Here is a 13,435-nt window from a genome sequence, read left to right as displayed (position 1 = left end):
TGGAGGGGTTATGTACCATCCTGGAGGGGTAATGTATCATTCCGGAGGTTTAATGTATCATCCTGGAGGGTTAATGTATCATCCTGGAGGGGTAATGTAACATCCTGGAGGGATAATGTAACATCCTGAAGGGGTAATGTACCATCCTGGAGGGGTAATGTATCATCCTGGAGGGGTAATGTATCATCCTGGAGGGGTAGTCCATGGTGTGACCACCAGGTCTTTGTTCCCATAAAACCCTCCATGGTGTGACCACCAGGTCTTTGTTCCCATAAAACCCTCCAGGGTGTGACCACCAGCTCTTTTTTCCCATAAAACCCTCCATGGTGTGACCACCAGCTCTTTGTTCCCATAAAACCCTCCATGGTGTGACCACCAGCCCTTTGTTCCCATAAAACCCTCCATGGTGTGACCACCAACCCTTTGTTCCCAGAAAACCCTCCATGGTGTGACCACCAGCCCTTTGTTCCCATAAAACCCTCCATGGTGTGACCACCATCCCTTTGTTCCCATAAAACCCTCCATGGTGTGACCACCAGGTCTTTGTTCCCATAAAACCCTCCATGGTCTGACCACCAGGTCTTTGTTCCCATAAAACCCTCCATGGTGTGACCACCAGCCCTTTGTTCCCAGAAAACCCTCCATGGTGTGACCACCAGCCCTTTGTTCCCATAAAACCCTCCATGGTGTGACCACCAGCTCTTTGTTCCCAGAAAACCCTCCAGGGTTTGAGCACCAGGTCTTTGTTCCCATAAAACCCTCCATGATGTGACCACCAGCCCTTTGTTCCCAGAAAACCCTCCAGGGTTTGAGCACCAAGGTAACAGTAGAGTGAGAGAGGGCTTGAGAGGAGAGAGCACACTTATCCCTGCACATTTCACTCTCCCCTGGGGAGATGACAGGATGATGGGAGACAGAGGCTGTGTATGAGTCAACACAGAGCCATGACCTGAACATGGAACTGAGGATTCAACTGAGAGGGGCTGCGGTCCAAATGGAGCCTCATTCCCATTATTCTGCACTACTTTTGACCGGGACCATCAAAATTAGTGCACTATATAGGGAATAGGGTGCCATTTTGGAACCAGAGAAGGACTCGGGGGATAACATAAAAGTGATTTAATCTCAAACTATCTCTCTGCTGGTTCTCTCAGTAGACAGTATGATCCCACACTTCCAGAGACTTCTGTAACGTTGGTCTGATATAGAAGATTCTGGTCTCTTGTCTACATCTGAGACTAGAGTGGTTCTCTCCCTGCCACCCTTCCTTCCCCTAACCACAGATCTAGGATCAGATTATCCTACCCCCAACCCTAACATCAACCAGGTGGGTGAAAGATATCTGATACAGGACTCATGGTAAGGGGAAATGTCTAGAGTAGAGTATCCCTTCACTGTCCTCCTCCCTGTCCTACTCTCTTACCAGTCTGTCCTCCTCCCTGTCCTCCTCTCTTACCAGTCTGTCCTCCTCCCTGTCCTCCTCTCTTACCAGTCTGTCCTCCTCCCTGTCCTCCTCTCTAACCAGTCTGTCCTCCTTCCTGTCCTCCTCTCTTACCAGTCTGTCCTCCTCCCTGTCATCCTCTCTTACCAGTCTGTCCACCAGTCTGTCCTCCTCCCTGTCCTCTCTTACCAGTCTGTCCTCCTCTCTTACCAGTCTGTCCTCCTCCCTGTCCTCCTATCTTACCAGTCTGTCCTCCTCCCTGTCCTCCTCTCTTACCAGTCTGTCCTCCTCTCTTACCAGTCTGTCCTCCTCTCTTACCAGTCTGTCCTCCTCTCTGTCCTCCTCTCTTACCAGTCTGTCCTCCTCCCTGTCCTCCTCTCTAACCAGTCTGTCCTCCTTCCTGTCCTCCTCTCTTACCAGTCTGTCCTCCTCCCTGTCCTCCTCTCTTACCAGTCTGTCCTCCTCCCTGTCCTCCTCTCTTACCAGTCTGTCCTCCTCCCTGTCCTCCTCTCTAACCAGTCTGTCCTCCTTCCTGTCCTCCTCTCTTACCAGTCTGTCCTCCTCCCTGTCATCCTCTCTTACCAGTCTGTCCACCAGTCTGTCCTCCTCCCTGTCCTCTCTTACCAGTCTGTCCTCCTCTCTTACCAGTCTGTCCTCCTCCCTGTCCTCCTATCTTACCAGTCTGTCCTCCTCCCTGTCCTCCTCTCTTACCAGTCTGTCCTCCTCTCTTACCAGTCTGTCCTCCTCTCTTACCAGTCTGTCCTCCTCTCTGTCCTCCTCTCTTACCAGTCTGTCCTCCTCTCTAACCAGTCTGTCCTCCTTCCTGTCCTCCTCTCTTACCAGTCTGTCCTCCTCCCTGTCCTCCTCTCTTACCAGTCTGTCCACCAGTCTGTCCTCCTCCCTGTCCTCCTCTCTTACCAGTCTGTCCTCCTCTCTTACCAGTCTGTCCTCATCTCTTACCAGTCTGTCCTCCTCTCTTACCAGTCTGTCCTCCTCCCTGTCCTCCTATCTTACCAGTCTGTCCTCCTCCCTGTCCTCCTCTCTTACCAGTCTGTCCTCCTCCCTGTCCTCCTCTCTTACCCGTCTGTCCTCCTCCCTGTCCTCCTCTCTAACCAGTCTGTCCTCCTCCCTGTCCTCCTCTCTAACCAGTCTGTCCTCCTTCCTGTCCTCCTCTCTTACCAGTCTGTCCACCAGTCTGTCCTCCTCCCTGTCCTCCTATCTTACCAGTCTGTCCTCATCTCTTACCAGTCTGTCCTCATCTCTTACCAGTCTGTCCTCCTCCCTGTCCTCCTCTCTAACCAGTCTGTCCTCCTTCCTGTCCTCCTCTCTTACCAGTCTGTCCTCCTCCCTGTCCTCCTCTCTTACCAGTCTGTCCTCCTCCCTGTCCTCCTCTCTTACCAGTCTGTCCTCCTCCCTGTCCTCCTCTCTAACCAGTCTGTCCTCCTTCCTGTCCTCCTCTCTTACCAGTCTGTCCTCCTCCCTGTCATCCTCTCTTACCAGTCTGTCCACCAGTCTGTCCTCCTCCCTGTCCTCTCTTACCAGTCTGTCCTCCTCTCTTACCAGTCTGTCCTCCTCCCTGTCCTCCTATCTTACCAGTCTGTCCTCCTCCCTGTCCTCCTCTCTTACCAGTCTGTCCTCCTCTCTTACCAGTCTGTCCTCCTCTCTTACCAGTCTGTCCTCCTCTCTGTCCTCCTCTCTTACCAGTCTGTCCTCCTCTCTAACCAGTCTGTCCTCCTTCCTGTCCTCCTCTCTTACCAGTCTGTCCTCCTCCCTGTCCTCCTCTCTTACCAGTCTGTCCACCAGTCTGTCCTCCTCCCTGTCCTCCTCTCTTACCAGTCTGTCCTCCTCTCTTACCAGTCTGTTCTCCTCCCTGTCCTCCTCTCTTACCAGTCTGTCCTCATCTCTTACCAGTCTGTCCTCCTCTCTTACCAGTCTGTCCTCCTCCCTGTCCTCCTATCTTACCAGTCTGTCCTCCTCCCTGTCCTCCTCTCTTACCAGTCTGTCCTCCTCCCTGTCCTCCTCTCTTACCCGTCTGTCCTCCTCCCTGTCCTCCTCTCTAACCAGTCTGTCCTCCTCCCTGTCCTCCTCTCTAACCAGTCTGTCCTCCTTCCTGTCCTCCTCTCTTACCAGTCTGTCCTCCTCCCTGTCATCCTCTCTTACCAGTCTGTCCACCAGTCTGTCCTCCTCCCTGTCCTCTCTTACCAGTCTGTCCTCCTCTCTTACCAGTCTGTCCTCCTCCCTGTCCTCATCTCTTACCAGTCTGTCCTCCTCCCTGTCCTCCTCTCTTACCAGTCTGTCCTCCTCCCTGTCCTCCTATCCCACCAGTCTGTCCTCCTCCCTGTCCTCATCTCTTACCAGTCTGTCCTCCTCCCTGTCCTCCTATCCCACCAGTCTGTCCTCCTCCCTGTCCTCCTATCCCACCAGTCTGTCCTCCTCTCTAACCAGTCTGTCCTCCTCCCTGTCCTCCTCTCTTACCAGTCTGTCCTCCTCTCCTACTAGTCTGTCCTCCTATCCCACCAGTCTGTCCTCCTATCCCACCAGTCTGTCCTCCTCCCTGTCCTCATCTCTTACCAGTCTGTCCTCCTATCCCACCAGTCTGTCCTCCTCCCTGTCCTCATCTCTTACCAGTCTGTCCAGGCTGGTGCCAGCGGCCGTGGTGGGTCTCTCCTCTGGGCTGTAGGGTCTGAATCGGGCGTTGAAGACATCAGAGATCCCCCTGGCTGATCTGCTGCTGCCCATCCCAGACGGCTTGGGCTGACCACACCCCTGGAACACCTGAAAGACCACAGAGACACCCTGTTAACTTACTGTCGAGAAAACAAACCTACTTTACAATCCGCAAGGTAGGACAGGGATACCACAGATGTGCATTACTCATATCGAGGAGTCTTGTTATCTAAAAGGGATTACTACAATGTCAACCTCAACTCGTCAAATATCAACCGATTTGACAATAATAGCCCAGCACCATTCAGTAGACCTACAGCCAAGCGCCATTCAGTAGACCTACAGCCCCATTCAGTAGACCTACAGCCCCATTCAGTAGACCTACAGACCCATTCAGTAGACCTACAGACCCATTCAGTAGACCTACAGACCCATTCAGTAGACCTACAGCGCCATTCAGTAAACCTACAGCGCCATTCAGTAGACATACAGCCCAGCACCGTTCAGTAGACCTACAGCGCCATTCAGTAGACCTACAGCACCATTCAGTAGACCTACAGCCCAGCTTCATTCAGTAGACCTACAGCCCAGCACCATTCAGTAAACCTACAGCCCAGCACCATTCAGTAGACCTACAGCATGGGGTAGGGTTAGGGAAGGAAGGAGGGGAGGAGGGGGAGGAAGGAAAGGAGGAGGAAGAAACAGGGGGAGGAGAGGGGAGGAAGGAGCAAGGGAGGAGAGGGGAGGAAGGAGCAGGGGAGGAGAGGGGAGGAAGGGATGGGGGAGGAAGGAGCAGGGAGGGAGAGGGGAGGAGAGGGGAGGAAGGGACGGGCAGAGACATCTATCTCCTCAGAAACATGGGTCTGTTCTTGGAACAGCTTGACTCTCAGTCATGTCGTGATTCATACTACACTGTAATTTGAGGTTTGGCCTCGTTCAGCAGCAAGGGAGTTTGAAAGCCATTTCCCAATACAGGATTACATTTGAGAGAAATGTTACGAAACCATTAGGACTTTCTGAAACTCCATCATATTGACCGTGGACTTAACTCACCCTGTCTGACTTAAATAGTATCCATTCTAGACACAAGGCCAACAGACACCAGCTGTTCTGAAGAGTCTGAACTTATTGAACAGAACCTTACGGAATGTGAAGAGGTTCTTTTATGTTATGTTATGTTACGCACTACCCTCCATCGGAGACCGAGCAGTTGCAGTACCAGGCAGTGATGTACTGGGCCCTCTACCCTCTGTCAGAGACCAGGCAGTTGCAGTACCAGGCAGTGATGTACTGGGCCCTCTACCCTCTGTCAGAGACCGAGCAGTTGCAGTACCAGGCAGTGATGTACTGGGCTCTACCCTCTGTCAGAGACCGAGCAGTTGCAGTACCAGGCAGTGATGTACTGGGCCCTCTACCCTCTGTCAGAGACCGAGCAGTTGCAGTACCAGGCAGTGATGTACTGGGCCCTCTACCCTCTGTCAGAGACCGAGCAGTTGCAGTACCAGGCAGTGATGTACTGGGCCCTCTACCCTCTGTCAGAGACAGAGCAGTTGCAGTACCAGGCAGTGATGTACTGGGCCCTCTACCCTCTGTCAGAGACCGAGCAGTTGCCATACCAGGCAGTGATCGAACCAGTCAGGATGCAGCTGATAAAGTTCTATAGGATATCTAGATATACAGGACACAGTTTGTATGCCAAAAGATCCCGGCTGTCGTACAACATTCACCAAAATACAAAAAGTACAAGCAGTGGACACTATTTCCCTGCTTTTAGGGCCCATAATGCAATTCTTCAGAAAATTTCTGATATTTTTTTCCAGATTTGAAGAAAATGCTGTAAAATATGTAGTATGTACCGGTAAGCCAGTTACCTGACATTAGTTGGCTACTTATACATGGAACTTGCCAGGCAGTATATTAACTATCTGCTATCTAACTAACTATCCAACGTTTATAACACTTAATTATTCACATCATTCTCAGCTAAGTGGTGTAGTCATTGTGCGCATCAATGGACGTTGTTCGTTCTGGCTATCTATTCCGATATCAGAGCACTCTCACATAGAATACCTGATGATAAACGAACGCTCAACACCCGTTGAACGCGGCCGGTGTCAGCAAACGTCGGCAAAAGAAAGCCTCATTAAATTGTTTTCCAGCAGCATAGTTCCAGTGAGCAACGCTCTGGATAACATGAAAACAGCCTAACCGGCTCGGCTAGGGGGAGTAAAATGGGCAGAGTGAGGTGTTCTTTCATTTGTGTCTGGAAGTAGCTAGCCAACGTTAGCCAGTTAGCTTCGGTGCTTGATTGCCGTTGAGCGCCCGGATCAACTCTACTCCTCGGCCATAGCGTCCAGAATGGCTCTGAGAGCGAAACGCTCTGAATTTACAGAAAGACAATCTGACAACGCTGTTGTCTTTACCTTAGCTGAAACTGTCATGCTGTTGTCTTTACCTTAGCTGAAACTGTCATGTCGTTGTCTTTACCTTAGCTGAAACTGTCATGCTGTTGTCTTTACCTTAGCTGAAACTGTCATGCTGTTGTCTTTACCTTAGCTGAAACTGTCATGCCGTTGTCTTTACCTTAGCTCTAACTGTCATATCGTTGTCTTTACCTTAGCTGAAACTGTCATGCTGTTGTCTTTACCTTAGCTGAAACTGTCCTGTTGCTGTCTTTACCTTAGCTGAAACTGTCATGCTGTTGTCTTTACCTTAGCTGAAACTGTCATGCTGTTGTCTTTACCTTAGCTCTAACTGTCATATCGTTGTCTTTACCTTAGCTGAAACTGTCATGCTGTTGTCTTTACCTTAGCTGAAACTGTCATGTTGTTGTCTTTACCTTAGCTGAAACTGTCATGTTGCTGTCTTTACCTTAGCTGAAACTGTCATGCAGTTGTCTTTACCTTAGCTGAAACTGTCATGCTGTTGTCTTTACCTTAGCTGAAACTGTCATGCTGTTGTCTTTACCTTAGCTGAAACTGTCATGCTGTTGTCTTCACCTTAGCTGAAACTGTCATGCTGTCATCTTTACCTTAGCTGAAACTGTCATTCTGTTGTCTTTACCTTAGCTGAAACTGTCATGCTGTTGTCTTTACCTTAGCTGAAACTGTCATGCTGTTGTCTTTACCTTAGCTGAAACTGTCATGCTGTTGTCTTTACCTTAGCTCTAACTGTCATATCGTTGTCTTTACCTTAGCTGAAACTGTCATGCTGTCGTCTTTACCTTAGCTGAAACTGTCACGCTGTTGTCTTTACCTTAGCTGAAACTGTCATGCTGTCGTCTTTACCTTAGCTGAAACTGTCATGCTGTTGTCTTTACCTTAGCTGAAACTGTCACGCTGTTGTCTTTACCTTAGCTGAAACTGTCATGCTGTTGTCTTCACCTTAGCTGAAACTGTCATGCTGTTGTCTTTACCTTAGCTGAAACTGTCACGCTGTTGTCTTTACCTTAGCTGAAACTGTCATGCTGTTGTCTTCACCTTAGCTGAAACTGTCATGCCGTTGTCTTTACCTTAGCTGAAACTGTCATGTTGTTGTCTTTACCTTAGCTGAAACTGTCATGTTGTTGTCTTTACCTTAGCTGAAACTGTCATGCTGTTGTCTTTACCTTAGCTGAAACTGTCATGCTGTTGTCTTTACCTTAGCTGAAACTGTCATGCTGTTGTCTTTACCTTAGCTGAAACTGTCATGCTGTTGTCTTTACCTTAGCTGAAACTGTCATGCTGTTGTCTTTACCTTAGCTGAAACTGTCATGCTGTTGTCTTTACCTTAGCTGAAACTGTCATGCTGTTGTCTTTACCTTAGCTGAAACTGTCATGCTGTTGTCTTTACCTTAGCTGAAACTGTCATGCTGTTGTCTTTACCTTAGCTGAAACTGTCATGCTGTTGTCTTTACCTTAGCTGAAACTGTCATGCTGTCGTCTTTACCTTAGCTGAAACTGTCATGATGTTGTCTTTACCTTAGCTGAAACTGTCATGCTGTTGTCTTTACCTTAGCTGAAACTGTCATGCTGTTGTCTTTACCTTAGCTGAAACTGTCATGTTGTTGTCTTTACCTTAGCTGAAACTGTCATGCTGTTGTCTTTACCTTAGCTGAAACTGTCATGCTGTTGTCTTTACCTTAGCTGAAACTGTCATGTTGTTGTCTTTACCTTAGCTGAAACTGTCATGCTGTCGTCTTTACCTTAGCTGAAACTGTCATGCTGTTGTCTTTACCTTAGCTGAAACTGTCATGATGTTGTCTTTACCTTAGCTGAAACTGTCATGCTGTTGTCTTTACCTTAGCTGAAACTGTCATGCTGTTGTCTTTACCTTAGCTGAAACTGTCATGCTGTTGTCTTTACCTTAGCTGAAACTGTCATGTTGTTGTCTTTACCTTAGCTGAAACTGTCATGCTGTCGTCTTTACCTTAGCTGAAACTGTCATGTCGTTGTCTTTACCTTAGCTGAAACTGTCATGTCGTTGTCTTTACCTTAGCTGAAACTGTCATGCTGTTGTCTTTACCTTAGCTGAAACTGTCATGCTGTTGTCTTTACCTTAGCTGAAACTGTCATGCTGTTGTCTTTACCTTAGCTGAAACTGTCATGCTGTTGTCTTTACCTTAGCTGAAACTGTCATGCTGTTGTCTTTACCTTAGCTGAAACTGTCATGATGTTGTCTTTACCTTAGCTGAAACTGTCATGTTGCTGTCTTTACCTTAGCTGAAACTGTCATGATGTTGTCTTTACCTTAGCTGAAACTGTCATGATGTTGTCTTTACCTTAGCTGAAACTGTCATGATGTTGTCTTTACCTTAGCTGAAACTGTCATGTCGTTGTCTTTACCTTAGCTGAAACTGTCATGCTGTTGTCTTTACCTTAGCTGAAACTGTCATGCTGTTGTCTTTACCTTAGCTGAAACTGTCATGCTGTTGTCTTTACCTTAGCTGAAACTGTCATGCTGTTGTCTTTACCTTAGCTGAAACTGTCACGCTGTTGTCTTTACCTTAGCTGAAACTGTCATGATGTTGTCTTTACCTTAGCTGAAACTGTCATGTTGTTGTCTTTACCTTAGCTGAAACTGTCATGTTGCTGTCTTTACCTTAGCTGAAACTGTCATGATGTTGTCTTTACCTTAGCTGAAACTGTCATGATGTTGTCTTTACCTTAGCTGAAACTGTCATGATGTTGTCTTTACCTTAGCTGAAACTGTCATGTCGTTGTCTTTACCTTAGCTGAAACTGTCATGCTGTCGTCTTTACCTTAGCTGAAACTGTCATGCTGTTGTCTTTACCTTAGCTGAAACTGTCATGCTGTCGTCTTTACCTTAGCTGAAACTGTCATGCTGTTGTCTTTACCTTAGCTGAAACTGTCATGCTGTCGTCTTTACCTTAGCTGAAACTGTCATGCTGTTGTCTTTACCTTAGCTGAAACTGTCACGCTGTTGTCTTTACCTTAGCTGAAACTGTCATGCTGTTGTCTTCACCTTAGCTGAAACTGTCATGCTGTTGTCTTTACCTTAGCTGAAACTGTCACGCTGTTGTCTTTACCTTAGCTGAAACTGTCATGCTGTTGTCTTCACCTTAGCTGAAACTGTCATGCCGTTGTCTTTACCTTAGCTGAAACTGTCATGTTGTTGTCTTTACCTTAGCTGAAACTGTCATGTTGTTGTCTTTACCTTAGCTGAAACTGTCATGCTGTTGTCTTTACCTTAGCTGAAACTGTCATGTTGTTGTCTTTACCTTAGCTGAAACTGTCATGCTGTTGTCTTTACCTTAGCTGAAACTGTCATGCTGTTGTCTTTACCTTAGCTGAAACTGTCATGCTGTTGTCTTTACCTTAGCTGAAACTGTCATGCTGTTGTCTTTACCTTAGCTGAAACTGTCATGCTGTCGTCTTTACCTTAGCTGAAACTGTCATGATGTTGTCTTTACCTTAGCTGAAACTGTCATGCTGTTGTCTTTACCTTAGCTGAAACTGTCATGCTGTTGTCTTTACCTTAGCTGAAACTGTCATGTTGTTGTCTTTACCTTAGCTGAAACTGTCATGCTGTTGTCTTTACCTTAGCTGAAACTGTCATGCTGTTGTCTTTACCTTAGCTGAAACTGTCATGTTGTTGTCTTTACCTTAGCTGAAACTGTCATGCTGTTTTCTTTACCTTAGCTGAAACTGTCATGTCGTTGTCTTTACCTTAGCTGAAACTGTCATGCTGTTGTCTTTACCTTAGCTGAAACTGTCATGCTGTTGTCTTTACCTTAGCTGAAACTGTCATGCTGTTGTCTTTACCTTAGCTGAAACTGTCATGTTGTTGTCTTTACCTTAGCTGAAACTGTCATGTTGCTGTCTTTACCTTAGCTGAAACTGTCATGTCGTTGTCTTTACCTTAGCTGAAACTGTCATGTCGTTGTCTTTACCTTAGCTGAAACTGTCATGTCGTTGTCTTTACCTTAGCTGAAACTGTCATGTCGTTGTCTTTACCTTAGCTGAAACTGTCATGATGTTGTCTTTACCTTAGCTGAAACTGTCATGTTGTTGTCTTTACCTTAGCTGAAACTGTCATGTTGTTGTCTTTACCTTAGCTCTAACTGTCATATCGTTGTCTTTACCTTAGCTGAAACTGTCATGTTGTTGTCTTTACCTTAGCTGAAACTGTCATGCTGTTTTCTTTACCTTAGCTGAAACTGTCATGCTGTTGTCTTTACCTTAGCTGAAACTGTCATGCTGTTGTCTTTACCTTAGCTGAAACTGTCATGCTGTTGTCTTTACCTTAGCTGAAACTGTCATGCTGTTGTCTTTACCTTAGCTGAAACTGTCATGCTGTTGTCTTTACCTTAGCTGAAACTGTCATGCTGTTGTCTTTACCTTAAAACTGTCATGCTGTTGTCTTTACCTTAGCTGAAACTGTCATGCTGTTGTCTTTACCTTAGCTGAAACTGTCATGCTGTTGTCTTTACCTTAGCTGAAACTGTCATGCTGTTGTCTTTACCTTAGCTGAAACTGTCATGCTGTTGTCTTTACCTTAGCTGAAACTGTCATGCTGTTGTCTTTACCTTAGCTGAAACTGTCATGCTGTTGTCTTTACCTTAGCTGAAACTGTCATGCTTGTCTTTACCTTAGCTGAAACTGTCATGCTGTTGTCTTTACCTTAGCTGAAACTGTCATGCTGTTGTCTTTACCTTAGCTAGCTGAAACTGTCATGTTGTTGTCTTTACCTTAGCTGAAACTGTCATGCTGTTTTCTTTACCTTTGAAACTGTCATGTTGTTGTCTTTACCTTAGCTGAAACTGTCATGCTGTTGTCTTTACCTTAGCTGAAACTGTCATGCTGTTGTCTTTACCTTAGCTGAAACTGTCATGCTGTTTTCTTTACCTTAGCTGAAACTGTCATGCTGTTGTCTTTACCTTAGCTGAAACTGTCATGTGTTGTCTTTACCTTAGCTGAAACTGTCATGCTGTTGTCTTTACCTTAGCTGAAACTGTCATGCTGTTGTCTTTACCTTAGCTGAAACTGTCATGCTGTTGTCTTTACCTTAGCTGAAACTGTCATGCTGTTGTCTTTACCTTAGCTGAAACTGTCATGCTGTTGTCTTTACCTTAGCTGAAACTGTCATGCTTGTCTGTCTTTACCTTAGCTGAAACTGTCATGCTGTTGTCTTTACCTTAGCTGAAACTGTCATGCTGTTGTCTTTACCTTAGCTGAAACTGTCATGCTGTTGTCTTTACCTTAGCTGAAACTGTCATGCTGTTGTCTTTACCTTAGCTGAAACTGTCATGTTGTTGTCTTTACCTTAGCTGAAACTGTCATGCTGTTGTCTTTACCTTAGCTGAAACTGTCATGCTGTTGTCTTTACCTTAGCTGAAACTGTCATGCTGTTGTCTTTACCTTAGCTGAAACTGTCATGCTGTTGTCTTTACCTTAGCTGAAACTGTCATGCTGTTGTCTTTACCTTAGCTGAAACTGTCATGCTGTTGTCTTTACCTTAGCTGAAACTGTCATGCTGTTGTCTTTACCTTAGCTGAAACTGTCATGCTGTTGTCTTTACCTTAGCTGAAACTGTCATGCTGTTGTCTTTACCTTAGCTGAAACTGTCATGCTGTTGTCTTTACCTTAGCTGAAACTGTCATGTTGTTGTCTTTACCTTAGCTGAAACTGTCATGCTGTTTTCTTGCATGGTCATGATGGCTTCAGAGATCTTTACATCTATGGGTTCCATGATGGCTTCGATGTTGAAGGGTCCCTCCAGCCGGTCAGCTACCAGCAACATGGCATCTGTAACAACACACACAGAGGACGACATTAGATCTGACAACACACACACACACACACACACACACACACACACACACCCTCCAGCCGGTCAGCTACCAGCAACATGGCATCTGTAACAACACACACACACACACACACACACACACACACACACACACACACACACACACACACACACACACACACACACACACACACACACACACACACACACACACACACACACACACACACACACACACACACACACACACACACACGTTCTCGAGGGACTTTGAACTCAGTGAGGGCATAGAGAACATCAAAGAGTAATTGTTAACTCAACAGCCTCCTAATTACCACGAACAGAGAAAGACGAATTGTGAATTAGTCTTCAGTAAAACAGCTGAGAAAACAGTACCGATATCTGTGGAACAGAAACTCTGTATAATTGTACTGACATGACAATAACAAACAACCTGTTATTAATTGTGATTAGTTAAAAGCTGCATTTCATTGTCTATCTGTGTTTGCCAAGAGTTCCTGATCAGAACAATATCCTCCCGTCTGACACGCTCTCTCTCCGGCCTCTAGGTCATCAGCTGATTATCCCCCAACACCTGTCACCATCGTCTCGCGCACCTGCGCCTCATCACACCCACCTGGACTCCATCACCTCCTTGATTATCTCCCCCATATATCTGTCCCTCCCCTCGGGTCTTTCCTCAGGTGATAATTGACTCTGTTTTCACCTCTATACATGGTACTTCCTGTCAAACCATCTGTCTGTCTTAAATACACACCTCTATACATGGTACTTCCTGTCAAAGCATCTGTCTTAAATACACCTCTATACATAGTACTTCCTGTCAAACCATCTGGCTGTCTTAAATACACACCTCTATACATGGTACTTCCTGTCAAACCATCTGTCTTAAATACACCTCTATACATGGTACTTTCTGTCAAACCATCTGGCTGTCTTAAATACACACCTCTATACATGGTACTTCCTGTCAAACCATCTGTCTGTCTTAAATACACCTCTATACATGGTACTTTCTGTCAAACCATCTGTCTATCTTAAATACACCTCTATACA

The 13,435-nt window shown here is 46.2% G+C and overlaps 1 pseudogene; it reads right to left on the bottom strand.

Moving 5' to 3' along the window:
• Positions 1 to 13,435, bottom strand: part of LOC124021615 — a 160,403-nt pseudogene that overhangs the window by 58,443 nt on the left and 88,525 nt on the right.

Source organism: Oncorhynchus gorbuscha, unplaced genomic scaffold (genome assembly GCF_021184085.1).
Source record: "Oncorhynchus gorbuscha isolate QuinsamMale2020 ecotype Even-year unplaced genomic scaffold, OgorEven_v1.0 Un_scaffold_1143, whole genome shotgun sequence".
Classification (NCBI taxonomy): Eukaryota; Metazoa; Chordata; class Actinopteri; order Salmoniformes; family Salmonidae; genus Oncorhynchus; species Oncorhynchus gorbuscha.
The sequence above is the reverse complement of the archived record's forward strand: the minus strand, read 5'-3'. Positions and strand labels throughout refer to the sequence as shown.